Below are 15,021 nucleotides of genomic sequence, written 5' to 3' on the forward strand. Positions count from 1 at the left end.
AGAGATTGGGTTGGGATTTGTTTTGTGGATCAACTCTCCAAACAAAACATTGACCCAGGCTCCAATGTTTGATTACATAACCAGTGTTTAAATTGTCCCAATCAAGCAAAGATATCGTGAAGACGATATCTTTTTTTCCCTTTTTCTTGAGCCAGTGGCATTTTATAATACAGTCGATTCAAACGCTTCGAAGGTAGAACGGTGTTATTTGATACAAAAACTATTTAGAAAACTATTGACAGTATATCACAAATGCACTCTTAAAATAGTAAAATTCTTCACTCATTTTATCTGTTTTCAGTAAAATTATTGAAGAGCACTAACACATTTATTTTGTCAGTATAAATAAATTCAATGAATGCTTGAGTTATATTATAGCTTCTTCATTAATTGTACAAGCGGGTTATTTTACTTGAAACCCCGATTTCAGACTTTAACACCATTAAAACTATTTTAATGTTAAAAAAATGCGCATTTGCACTGATACTAAAATTAGACTTAGAGAACTTTAAAACACGTAACACTAAAACAATAAAGATTAATGGCGGAATGAGGTACATAAATAAATTATTCACTGTAGCTTAATGTGTTTTTAAAGAAACATGCATTAGAAGAAAATCAATATAAAATCAAAATATAATCCCTGTTTCTTGAAGAGGCTTATTATAAAATTGTGTTTATCTTCAAAACATTAAAACTATTTTTTCTAGAAATACCGATAGATGACGGTATTTAAAAGATTGATGAAGCGGATTAAAATTATATGTATATCATGCATTAAGCTAGGAAGCGTTCCCATTAAATTACATCTACGTTCTAAAAATATATTTTATTCCAATAGGATGTAGGTTCCAATACACTTTGAAAGGATATTCCCTTTTGTACCCAACACCGTCATTCAAATTCAATACATATATTAAATTGGATGGATGCAGTTTTGTGCCTTAAAAGACTTGATGTTTTGAAATCTTTGTACTTTTAACAATAAGCTTAGCTTGTGAGAAACTATATTCTTAGAAACGTTTATTGATTATTTAATTCCAATAAAAAAACATGTATTGATTACCAAGACGATTTTGTAATAGCTAAATTTATTTTCGTAATAAAAAAATTATCAATTTGTTCAAATAGGTAAATTTGTATAATTAACATACAGTTAAAGAGTTTAAGACTGCCTCTCTTACAATATGAAAATTTATAGCGAGTCCTCTTCATAGTGAAGTTAAACTTCAACCATTTCAACAAACACTTCAACACCAACTTCAAACAAAGTACTTGTTCTTTATTAATTGAGTTATTGTTGGTGATGGTGAGAATGTTGTTCAAAGGTTTATTGCTGACATCCATTTGACATTTTTCACCAGAAGACGGGATCAGATTCCAGATCGTTAAATGTTGAGTAAGGTTTTTTTCCCATTTTGATGGGAAATGTCCGCAATAAACCTTTGAACAAAGAACAAATACTTAAGTACTTAAAAATTATATATCAATATTAAAAGCAAATAAAAATTGTTTTGGTTAAATAAGAAAACATAATCCATGGCATAAACATAACTGGATCCAAAGCACTAGACCAGCGTACTCGTCGTGAACTTTATAGCGTAGTTTTTTTTATTCATTGACGTTTTAATTATTACACCTACAATTCCTTAAACCAACACAGACTTATTGCATTTATATACTACCTAAGTAAAATAGAAAGTATTATATACTACCTAAGTAAAATAGAAAGTAAATCCATATTTTGTATTTTAAATCATGTTTACCTTAAATGTTGGAGCACGGGCGGCAATATTTTGTCAATATCCTACTATTATTAATTTAAGGAAAATGAATTATCCTTAGCCACAGATTTTGAAAATTGCTTTGTTTTTACCCGGTTAGAGAATATATGGCTATGTAAAATGTTTTGTAAATATCCGACTATTATTTATTAACAAAAATGCATTTACAACAGTTAATTAGCCACAAATTTTAAAAATTGCTTTGTTTGTACCCGGTTAGAGAATATAGGGCTGTGTATACTTATTATTTTTAGACCTTGTTTCTCGTAAATGTCATGTAAATGTTATTTCAATGTGCTAAGACATTGTAAAGCCGGCATGACAGATTGACTGATGACACGTCACTGATACACCTTCTCTACTTTATCACCTACCTACCCATACAGGAACACGTTGTAATAGCTGTGTGAGGGTAACACTACTAGCATCAGTATAGCACACAAAAATGAGTTGTAAACGAAATATCGTTTCCAGAAACTTTAGTTCATTAGATTGATTTCTGATTAGGGATTTGCAGAACTTCTGTTGTTAATAATGACAAACTAAAAATTATTAAAACTAATTAAAGTGAATTTGGTAACGCATAAATGCATTTTTCAAAACAAGAAATTATTATAGTAAGCAAGTATTGCAAGGTAAATTTAGTCATCGAACAGTGTTTATTAGTACATAGTAATAACAAAGAAACATTTTCTCCAAGTTCCACAAATTGTACAGTAGACACCTGTCCTTTTTACAAAGATTTCCCAACCTTGATGTCTTCCCTTTGATTTACCTGTTTACGCAAGCAACTGAGGAAAACATATTCAAGTTCACTTTTGATTTTGGTTTGTAACACATAATCGTTTAATATGTGTTGAATATCAGTATATTAAAAGAACCTGTAAAGTTATGCTAAATTTATGATTTCACTGGAAAATTAAATATTACGCTGTAGATTTTATCAGTTTTATTTTTCTGGATACAATGGGACTAGGTATGAAAACAGGGTAAACAAATGGTTCAATTAAATTTTTTTATGTAGGTTATTATTCAAGTACTATTATTAAATTCTGTCAAAATATATAGCCTGAAAACGTTAAAAGACAAATTAAATATTATGATCCTATAAAAGAGCAATTTGTGACTAGGTAAAATCAAAAACTCAGACCAACGAGCTAAGCCCAAACATAAAATATAACAATACTCTTTACAAAAATAATAAGTTGAAACACATGAAAATTGTACACGGAGGCTGCATCTTATATGCTAATCTCCATTACAGCAAGATAGTCTTAACGTTATGCAGCGTAAGGCGTAAAGCTTTGATAGCTACTGTTTAGTCAAGCGGGGTTTGTTGTGTAAGGACATCGGATATGTTTACGAGACTTCCCGGGAATTTATTTATATATGTTAGCCATTTTCCTCAATTATTTATGTAATTATGTGGGTTTCAATCTTTTAACAAAAAATCATGTATTTGTAATTTTTTTATATCATTATTTAAAAATATTGTTATGATCTAATACTGGGAGTACTGGGATTCTTTTACCTTATTATACATCACTACAAGACGATAACAGTAACATTGGGCTATGAGGCTCCAGAAAATGTTACTATGAAAAGTGAAACATTACTAAAGTCTGCTACCAAGGTTTGTTTGTATGTAATAATTGGTTGTTAAGTTATAAAGGTAAATGGAAAAATATGAAATATCTACTTGTTACAGGTTCATAATTGGCAGTAAACTAGGTCAGTATTTTTTAACGAAAACATAATAAGTTGTGTTATTAGATAACATCAAATAAATTAATAATGTTATGCCTATGGCCCACTTGGCGTATAAAGTAGTTGTAATCTTGTATAATGTATTAGTGTTTCCCACTTTAAGGCGTCCATTGCTTTTTTTAAGAGGGTAAAAAAAATATATATATGTGTTTGAGCTATTGTGGAAAAGTTTAATATTCTATTATCTATCTTAAAGTAGATGTAACTAAAGGTTGATAACATTTCTATCTTATACAGTAGATTCATAAATAATAAAGGATGAAAGTTAAATTACTATTTGGTAGGATTTAAGAAAGGATTTCGAGGTCTTTTTCCAGATATAACACAATTCTACGCCCAAATTTAATATTGTTAATAAACGCTAAGCTGAGATCATATAGACTAATATTGGCTGGAGGCTTTGTGGTTTTTCCAATAAATATTTTTCGTGTTGACAAATTCTCACAAGTAACTTTCACATACTAAATGATTGCTTTGGAGGTTGACACTAAAAATTAAATGTATTATTTTATTTACCAGAATAGTTTTTTCAACATGCAAATTCACCACTTTAGTTCAGAGACCATACTGCTTTCTTAACTCTAATCTCATGGCCAATACTAACACTCATACTAATTATGCAAATAAAAAGTTGACAACTTTAAACTCACTCTTTAACATGACGATCTCAATGGGCACATGACCCCCATAACATGACGATGATGATGATGTGTTTAACATGACGATGGGGGGGGGATTAATAGTGTTAAATACCATAGGGTGGAGACTAAGAAAGAAATATATCTTGGATAGCAGCAGCACACTTTTTTAAAAAGGTCAATTCAACTATTCTTTCTAAATACACTCGTAAAACACGGACAATTAATTAACTGCTGCTTCATGAAGACCTGTTAAGATTGGTTTTAATCAAATTTATATACAAACTTCATCAATATTTTAATACTTTTTTCCGTATTTTTTTAATTTTTATTAATAACAATGAAAAGATATTAGTGAAGTTTTTATTTTAAATGTTATTATTATTTATGTAGCGGAAAAAACTGTAAGACAGTAATTTGAAGTGACAGAATTGAAAATGATATAAGCCTCTGAATGTGAAAAAGTTAAAATGAAATCAATGTTAAAAATCACATTGTTAGTACATATTTACTTTCAATTTAACAAATCGTCAATTCAAACGCGGTTAATAAATATTATTATGTTCCAATATTTTTAATTTAAGATATATGAGCCAATTACCAAACCAAAGTAGAAGTAAGATATATTAATTACTTTTAACTGAAATATATGAATACTGTACCTACAAAAAGAATTCCAAGAACTAACAGAACTAAAACTAAAGTTTACATTAATAAATAACTGTAACGTTATTAAAAGTTTAGGAACATTTCATTAAGTTTTTTTTATACTATTCACATTGTAGTTTAAATTTGATTACGTTATATCGTCATCTTATTTAAAACTAAAGAGCTTTTCCTCTACATTTACAAGACATTCTCAAGCAACTTTAACTCTAGGTGTCTGTAGAGCTGAGGAATTCCTCAGTACTTTGTGTTTGAGTTTCCTTGTACAGTTACTGCCTTACGCCCTGTTAAGTTAAAAAGACTTGTGAAATCACTCTCCTGGAAATTATTTTGTTAGCCTATAAACAATTTATAACATAACTTCAACTATTTATACATTACATTAGCTACTACAACTGGAACTGCTTTACTAACTGTTATGCTTTAACTATATTTCTACGAAAATATGTATATTTTCTAAAAGTTACAAGAGTAGTGACACCTTAAACTGTTGTGTAATTAGGATGTCAGGCACAACACCCATACTGAACATTTAAAATTAACATTTTCACCCGTCCACAACAAAAACCATTAATAATTTGTTTTAACCTGTGTTCCACATTGGTTTGACCTGAATTAGTTTTCACAACAACCATGAACAGAAATGAAATCGATATTAATTAAATAATTATATACTTGTTTATCATCATTTGGAAAGAAAATATACATCGTTTTTATTCAACAAACCATTCATTAGATGAAAGTATACATTCTTAAGAGAATTATTTTTTTTCAAATTCAAAGATCTAGGTTTATCTTTTTTGATAATTTTAATAAAAAGTTTGTAAGAAACTTTCCAGATTAGAAAAACACGGAGTACGACTCAAATTACAATATTTATCACTTCATTATCGTAGCGAACAAATGGCCCATATTAGCTTTAACCGTTCTCAAAGGCCTAAGACATATAAGCAGCTTTGAGACATTTAAGTGGTGGAAAGAGGTCTGATAAAATCTCATCGATAATTTCACCATCCACTTCACGTTCTTTTACCTGTACTACTAAAAGATTACATACATATATCACAAGTATTGACTAAGTTAAAAAATTAAAATTATGATTTGAAACTAACAAGCTAATTGTAAGCTATTTAAAAACACAAATCTTTAAGTAGTTTTTAACTTTTGCAGTGGTGAAATGAAAAACAAATACTATTATTAAATTATCAAGTATTTCTCCAAGCATTGTCTATAAACTATCATGATAGTATTTATTGTTCTGGTTTTATCGCGTTGTTTTTTGACAATTCCTGTTCTAATATTTAACTGCGATTATAATGGGTGGTTTTAACAATAACTATTAATATTTCAATATCAGTTTATGTTTGTCTATTTCGTTATATAATCTGTAAAAAATGAAATACATGCTCCAGTGGAGATGCTGTTCTAATAAATATTAGTTTATATCTTTGTTAGCGAAAAATATTCTTATTTACGACAGTAACTTTGTGCTCAACACATAAGAAAACGTTACATGTGTTCTGGTTTTCAAACATAATTGTCTTTAATGCAGTCAACCCTTGGCACGATGTTTGGTGCAGTGGTAACCTCGATAATGTCACATTTGACTTTTTTGTGTGTAGCTTTGCTAAATAAGTAAGTACAAAACATGTAAGGCCATACTTTTATATGGACATAGACAGTCATTTTTGACATGTTTTAGTAATTGGGTTTAAATTTAACGGGGATTTTAACAACGGTTCCCTCGAAAACTTAAATTTTTAACATACCTTAAAAAATGTCTCCTCTGGATACCTCTCCTTCGTATACTTTTCTCCTTTGGATACCTCTGCTGTAGATACCTCTCCTTTGTACAACTATCCTGTGTACACCTCTCCTGTGGATACCTCTCCTCTGGATACATTTCCTCTGAAATAACTCTGGATAACTTGGATAACTCTCTGCTGGATCACATGTCATATTTCTGTTAATACCTCTCCTTTTGATACCTCTCCTCTGAATACCTCTCCTCTGGATACATCTCATCTGAATACCTCTCCTCTAGATACCTCTCTTCTGAATACCTCTCCTATGGATACCTCTCCTCTAGATACATCTCCTCTGAATACCTCTCCTATGGATACCTCTCCTCTAGATACCTCTCCTCTAGATACCTCTCCTCTGAATACCTCTCCTATGGATACATCTCCTATGGATTCCTCTCCTCTGAATATTTATCCTATGGATACCTCTCCTCTGAATATTTCTCCTATGGATACCTCTCCTCTGAATACCTCTCCTCTGAATACCTCTCCTATGGATACCTCTCCAATGGATACCTCTCCTATGGGTACCTCTCCTATGGATACTTCACCTGCACCTCTCTTCCGGATACTTCGAGTACTTAAGATAATTTTCATTCTTCTTTGAATGCCTCTTCTATAGAACTTTTCCTCTGGATAACTCGTATGTGGACAGTTGCTTAGTTCTAAAAAGAAGTAAAAAAAAATTAAATTAAATAATCTGAGACATGAACTTCTAATGAAATATAAACTGATTATTCATCTGAGATATGACAAGTATATTAAACACAAACTCCTGGATTTATGAGTTCATTAAAACTAGTGAATTAGTGTAGCAAAATGACAATGTTAGAAGTATTTACTCAATAATATAGACAAAACATTCCATTAAAAACGTAAGATGTTTTATGTTTTCGACTTAAAACCTATGGTCCTATGGTAATGTTATAATATTTACTGGACATAGTGAAAACAACAAATGTAAAAAATTGTTTTACTTCTAAGAAAATTCACATTTTACCTCAGTTTTAAATATTGACTATGAAAACCAAGCCATACGATGGACAACGCTTAAGGGAAAGTTGAGACCTCCCAGAACAAAGATGCTTTTCCTCACACTGTGTAATAAGAAGCAAAGTGTTAATAAACACCAAGCTGAGCTCATATACACTGGTCAGCAATATTGGATGGGAGGTGTTGTGGTTATTTGTTCTCCAATAAATTGTATTCTCGCTAACAAATACTGTAAAAAATGAAATTTTTTGAAATTTTGATCCACCGTATAAAAGTGTAAAACAGAAACTCAAAAATTAAGGAAACAATTATAATTATATCATAGGCTACTCTTCTTATATTGTTGTTGTCATATTAGCTCTACATTAGTGTACATTCAATGGATACTTTTCAATATCTAATTTTCAAACTCTTGCTTTAGAGAGACTATGGATGGGGATCAATGAAGGTACAAATAGTGAAATACACCTATAATACATGTCAGAACAGCTGCTATATTTGTGTAAAATTCCAGTTAGTTTTGTCCTGTTGTATTTGTGAAGTAGGAGCAAAAATACAGTAGGTATATTTATTTTTTAAAGTTTTTTTGGTATGGTAATTTTTTTAATATATTAAATATTGAGATATGAAAAGACTTTAAATCATATCCTCCTGGTTTTATGAGTTCAAAAAAGTGTAACAAAAACTAAATGACTTTTTTTGTGGTTTATAAAACTGATAGATGCATGTTGTAATTCTAATATCAACTCCAACTACCAGCAGGTGTCACAAGAGCGGTATATTTATAACTTACGGTACCATTTGTCATCTCCACCATATAATTCTGGATTTGATTTGACCACAATTAATAGACTGGATATCGTAATATATACTAACTTAACTGAAAGAGGAAATTAAATTACCGATACTAATTGGGCACAGGTATAAGATCTATTTTTATCTGCTTGCCGGTTAGTGGCTAATTGTTTATTCAATAATTAATTACAAGTTTACCATATTGAGAATGACAAAATATTACTTTAGCTTTAATTATTATTAATCCAGTCATTAGTGTTCGGGGAGCGAGCTGACGTAGTGGCTAGAGCGCGGGACTTCAGTCCCTGAGGTCCTGTGTTCGATCCCCGCCAAGTCACCAATGGATTTTATCCAAGTGATAATGCCGCAACTCCTACGTCTAGCCTGAAGTAATGTGAAAAACAATCCCAGGCTCATGCCTACTAGCGTCCTAGGACAAAAAAGTCATTAGTGTTAGATTTATATATAAAATTGTAGTCTTACAAAACCAGATTTCTTCAATAGCTATCTAGCTTGGTTTGATTACTAAGTATAATATGAGAGAGCACAGCTATCGATAGGCTGCAATTCATAGCAAAAGTAACGTTTTGGTTACATATTTAAATTTAAAAATACAAGTATCGTTGTACGTAAAAAGTAAATACGTCCTTTCTAATTACAGTCTAACCACAAAAGTGTTAAAACTTGGGTATTATATGACTACAATATGGCAGATTCAAAAAGAAGGTAGAAATTAAAAGATAAAACAACAAATAATTAACGATTTATATTAACAAGGATAAAGAAAACTTAGCATTTTATCCTAATATTAGAATTAAGTTAGATCCCTGTTTAAAAGGGACAAATACTCGCTTTGGTTAACGATCTGGAACCAGTCAGATATGAAACAATATATTGTTCATTTAAACCCCTTTTACTTCTACAGTCTCCACCTCAGATTTCTTTATCCATTTTTATCGTCGTATTCTCATGAATGATTAATAAAATATCATTCAAGTGAAAGGTTAATTTTTAAAAATTATTTTCATTAACAAATATTGACACTTGACTTCAAGTTTGTAATTTCAGCGCAAAAGTTAAAAATTTTGAGTAAAAGAATTACGATTATCCTTTACAAGGTACCTATTTAAATCGGGTGCTTGAAAATTGTACGAAAGGTACTGGTAAGTGAAGCCAGTTGTTGACTGTAATTTTTTTAGTAAACTACTTTCGAAAATTTCTTTCTCGGCAAATACCGTTAATCGTTGTATGAAAGTAAGTGAATTAAAATTTATATGTTTTGATGGTTTGCTGTTTACACGAATTTACCTCTAAACATAACAAATCGTAATAAATTATTTATAAAATACTTACAACCTTTGCATATTAGTTATTGTTAGATTGCACATTGTATATTATTAGAATTTTACTGGGTTTGAACCCTTTTACAGTAAAAGATTTATGCCTGGCATAGACAATATAGAGTGAAAACGCTTTTGGAGACCATTAAACCAAGTAGAGGGACATTAAGTGAATGACGAGTAAACGAGCAAAACCTGACTGAGGCCAATCCGTACCCTTTTACAGTGATTTTAATTTCACAAAATTCTCTTGACAAACACTCGAAATACTATAAAACCGGAATCGAGAAATAAAGTGTATTTAAGGTTTAAATAGCTGAACTACTGTTGGTTAATGACTATGGCTAACGAAAATAATATAATGTTTATGCCAAATTAAATCACTAAACTCAATTGTATGGTTGTAATAGATGATTTAAAATAGGGAAAAATGAGTGATTTCAAATACTTAATTTTGTTAAAAACATAAAATATATAATTTTCTCTTGTGGCAATTTGCTTGTGATACACTACCAATAAATATTAAAATTAATTACTCCACCATTCACTCCTGCACTAGTTTAAGCTTTAATACAATAACTCAGTAGTAAAATTCGAGCTAGTAGAACGGGCGAAATAGGAACCGATATAAATAGGAAATTAGAATAAGAATTTTAGAATGTAATACATACCTTACTGTGTGTACTATAAGGCATATATTCACATAATACCATATATTAAACATACTTGTTTAATCTATGATAATACCAAACGAAATAATCTGTTTATGACATTTAGCCTAGTGATTCAGGGGGCCATAATCACTAGCAATGCTTTTAAGTAATTCTAGTTTTTGTAAAGATCTGTAATTACTATAGTAAAGATCAATTAGTTGCTGCCAGATTGATACTATATATTAAACGAGAACATATTCTTTAGAGTAATTTTAACTTATTTTACCCTTGTGTATCCCTATCATCCATATACCCCCGCCGCAGCAAACCTGCAGACTAAGTGTATTTTAACTAGTCTGATTACATTTTTAGTAAAATATTTCCATGAATAAGACGTATTTATTCCCAATAAAAAAAAAATTAACGAGTGCTTAGGTTTGCTGCTAAGGGGAAGGTAAAAAGTGTTTTTGACCTAACTTTAATAGCATAAGATGAAATCAATTAATTTTCCAAAGTTTATCAACATATATCCATAAACAGGTAAACTACAACGGATTTAATTTTCTCCATAAGAATAACGTGGAAATTTTGAACTTACACTTCTTTTAATTTTCTCTGTAACCTTTAGGCATAAAACAGAGCTTCAATATACTAAATTATTTCTTTTAAATTATTTCCAAGTTCTACAAAATGGGTTGGAAAGAAATTGCAAAATTTTATATTTTTAGGGTAAAAAAATCGAGAGAACTCATTTTTACCCCATAAAACCCCCAATAAACCCCCTATTCCCATGGTCCGATCATGCTGGTTCACGAAATCGTTTGAATAAATATAGGTTTACACGCTTATACAAAATTTTAGCAAAATCTGATCATTTTTGCTCGAGTTATCGCGCTAACGGACACATATATAAATATATACATAAATATTCTAAATATATTATTCTCTATATGTGAAAGGCATCATATTAAGGAATGTTTCTGTTGGATATAGTTGTTAACTTTGATGTAATTTCTTTACATTTGACATGCTTGGTCATTTCAAAATACTTCCTACAAAATAGCGATGCATATGAAAACTAATGCTGGCACTCTGTCATCATAACTTAGGAGTAAAGTGTACGCTGCAATATTTATGAGTGCACTCAAACGCAGTCAACATGAAACACACATCCAAACATGCTGCAGATTTTATAACAGGGCGAGGTGACTACTACCTCTATGGACAATAAATATCAAGCGATCTGTAGTATCTTACATAGGTAAGCGAGTTACATGTTTACATAAATGATTCCAATATTTATTTATTAACAAAACCCCCATTCATTCTGATACTATATATTTGCAATACAATTACGAATTCATGTTTTAATAAGCAATATTGTAATAATTGAAATATACCCTAAAACTACAAAATATATATTGGGACAGTTAGTTGAATAACAGAGATAATCTATATGAAATGTGATTGTAGTGATTGGAGAGTTGAGTCACAGGCAAGGCATGAGTGATGTTAAAACAATAGTGCATGCAGTTAACACAATTTTACAGTAAGCCTAGTGTAATATAAAAACAACAATCTTCTACGCTTACCATGTGATTATTTTTGGAATCGTCGAGAAAGGCTTGAATCATAATTGAATCATGTTAAGGTATAAAGGAATCTCGATATAATCGCATATTAGAGGTAATTGAAACAGTTCTGAAAGTACAGAGACAAAGGACAAAGCAACTGAACAAGCTAAGAGAAGCCAATTCTGGACTGAGATTTCGACGTCTCGTCAGTGGGGTGTGGGGGGAGTGTTAATTACCATTAACAATTAACCTTACCATCCTTACTACTAAATGCTCAAGGAAAATTATAAGCTGACCTGCAATTACCTTTGAGTTATATTCTAGTGATTTCTGTGTTTAAAATGTTAGCACCCCCGCCTTCCACATAAAACGTTTTGGAACATAATCAGTACGGTATTCATTATTGGAAGGATTACATTTTATTAAAAATTCACACGAGGGTCTGTGATTAAAATTAGGTGTTTGCTCAAGGAAATAGATGAGCCTACGATGACTGCTGTGGGCTTCTGATTAGCTGAGGGAGAGGGAACACCATTACTGCAACGATACGTTGTTATGCCATCGGCCTCAGTAGTCTAATGGATAGCGAGCCAGGCTGATAGCGGATGTTCCCAGGTTCGAATTCCACCGGTAGTACTAACTTTTTGTCTATAATTTTTTCATTATCAACAAGTTGGTTAGGTTATGACGGTTTAATTTATAATTAAAACATTATCATATTTAATTTGAGCCATTTCTAGTTTTATTTTATGACCATAACTATTTTTTACTTTCTTCCCATATACCATAGTATATGGAGAAAGTATTTTTCTCGTCAAAATTTTAGAGTTTGAGTTTTGAGTGGATATATTCGTTTCGGGTCCAACTGGACCCAAAAAAGTGGTTTTCGAAGTGATGTCTGTGTGTCTTGGTGTCTCTGTGTGTGTCTGGATGTGTACAGAGCTAGGGACTACACCTGTGGTCCGATTTCGATTAAAATTGGTATGTAGGTTTTAATCCATGGTATCTCCAGGCGTTTTTTTCATTTTTTTGAAATTTTTAATTTTTAATGGGGATTTTCCCATAAAAACCTTTAGAAAACCGGAAAAATCTGATTTTCTCAAAAATGGCCCGAACGATTTTGATAAGAACTTAGTATATTGTAGCCCTTTAAAATCTGAACAAAATGGTACAAATCCCATTTCTGCAAAAATTATGGTTCAAAAGTTATGGTAAATTATGATATTTTCCCATAAAATCCCCTTAAAATAACGAAAAATAGGATTTTAGAAAAAAAATCCGGTTTTAATTTAACATAGTATGTTATGCTCCTTAAAGTTTTGATAGCTTTTTTCATAAGTTTTTTTATTATTTTTAATTGGAATTTTCCCATATAACCCCATAAAATAACGGAAAAATAGGATTTTCCCAAAAACGGCCCGAACAATTTTGATAAAAATTTGGTATGTTATAGTCCTTTATATTCTGAACAAAATTGTAAAAACCCATTTCCGTATATTTACTCACACCGCTTACATATGATAAAGGTTATTGACAAGGTTATGGGAGAAAGTATGTGTCAGAATGATGATACCGTTTATTTCGATTAGTAAATCTTCATTCGATTTTTTCATTATCAGCAAGTTTTGTTAGGTTATGACAGTTTAATTTTTAAATAAAAAAAATAGTAAACCTTTATTATAGGCAAGTGCTCTCTTCTACAGCGCTGTTCACGTAGGCATTTTTAACTAATATGCCTCATTTATACCTCCTGTAAGTCAGACCCTTAAAACTAAAATCAAATGATTGCGTAAATTTCTGTTCATCTTAGGAATTTTTAATAAAACACTTTTCGTGACAAAATAAAAAAAATGTAATGGCGTTTTCAGGCTATAATTTATTTAAGGTTTAGTACAAAAGCTCTGACCAATTCCAATATAAAGACATGTTCAGTAAAAGTCGCTATAAACCACGATTGCCAACGGTTTATCGCAAGGACGTAAGCCAAGTTTTATACTCTTGGCCTTATTGAACTCCCAGTATTGCTTTTTGTCGCATTACTTAACCATTATTATCCCTTGAAACACGCGTTATTGTGATCTTATACTGGGTTTAACCCTTAAGGACATACAACCTAACGATTTTAAAGCCATATATTTTTCTGCATTAAGCTCCTAAGTTTTTGTTGTCATAGTTGTATTTAAGTTTGGAATATGTTTTTTATTAGTTCATGAAAGAATGAAAATAAAATAATAATCGTGTGTTGAAGCTTACTACTGAAATCTAAAATCACCTATTATAATTAATTGCTATGAAGCATACGTCATAAGGAATAGGCCTACGCCTCCTCCGATGGTCAGTTTTGGTCTATTTGAATAATTTTCTTTTTGATCTTTAATACATGTCCTTAAAAATGTTTGGGTGAAATTTCAAACCATTTTGAAAAATATTTCCAAATTCTTTTGTTTTAGTATGCTGGTGCAAATCGCGATGGTTACTCATAATAACACTTTAAACGCCATTTGCCCCTTATAATGCTTTTCCCGATTTTGAATAACTTTTTACTCAGATAAGATAGAGTGTTGACATTTTTACCACTTTATCTTTAAATTATTTAGCAGCTTTTTAACTATAGGAATCATTTTACACACTATATAACTAAATTTATAAAAGTTTTTAAAAGAAAATATTAAAATCTAACTTTTAAATATTAGAAAAATTATAATTTTAGTTACATAATAGCTAGAATATTATCCATAATTGAAAAACTGTATTAATACAAGTAGAATTAGTATTTAATATTTTAAGAATAATAGTATAAAAAACGTTTCCAAATTTTTTTAAACCCAAAAGAATTCTTTAAAAGAGATGAATTAGTTAAATTTCATCAACACCAAGAGAAGGAAAGTATTTTTTTATTATGTTTCCTTGTATTTTATAATAACAAAGTTAAAAAATAATATTTATGGTTAAAATTTATAAATAGGAAACAAATTTTTCGGAGGAGGCGTATCCCCTTAAGTAAGTATT

This window comes from Macrosteles quadrilineatus, unplaced genomic scaffold (genome assembly GCF_028750875.1).
Source record: "Macrosteles quadrilineatus isolate MER2022 unplaced genomic scaffold, UCM_ALF_1.0 Scaffold_22__1_contigs__length_1958994, whole genome shotgun sequence".
NCBI classification, from domain to species: Eukaryota; Metazoa; Arthropoda; class Insecta; order Hemiptera; family Cicadellidae; genus Macrosteles; species Macrosteles quadrilineatus.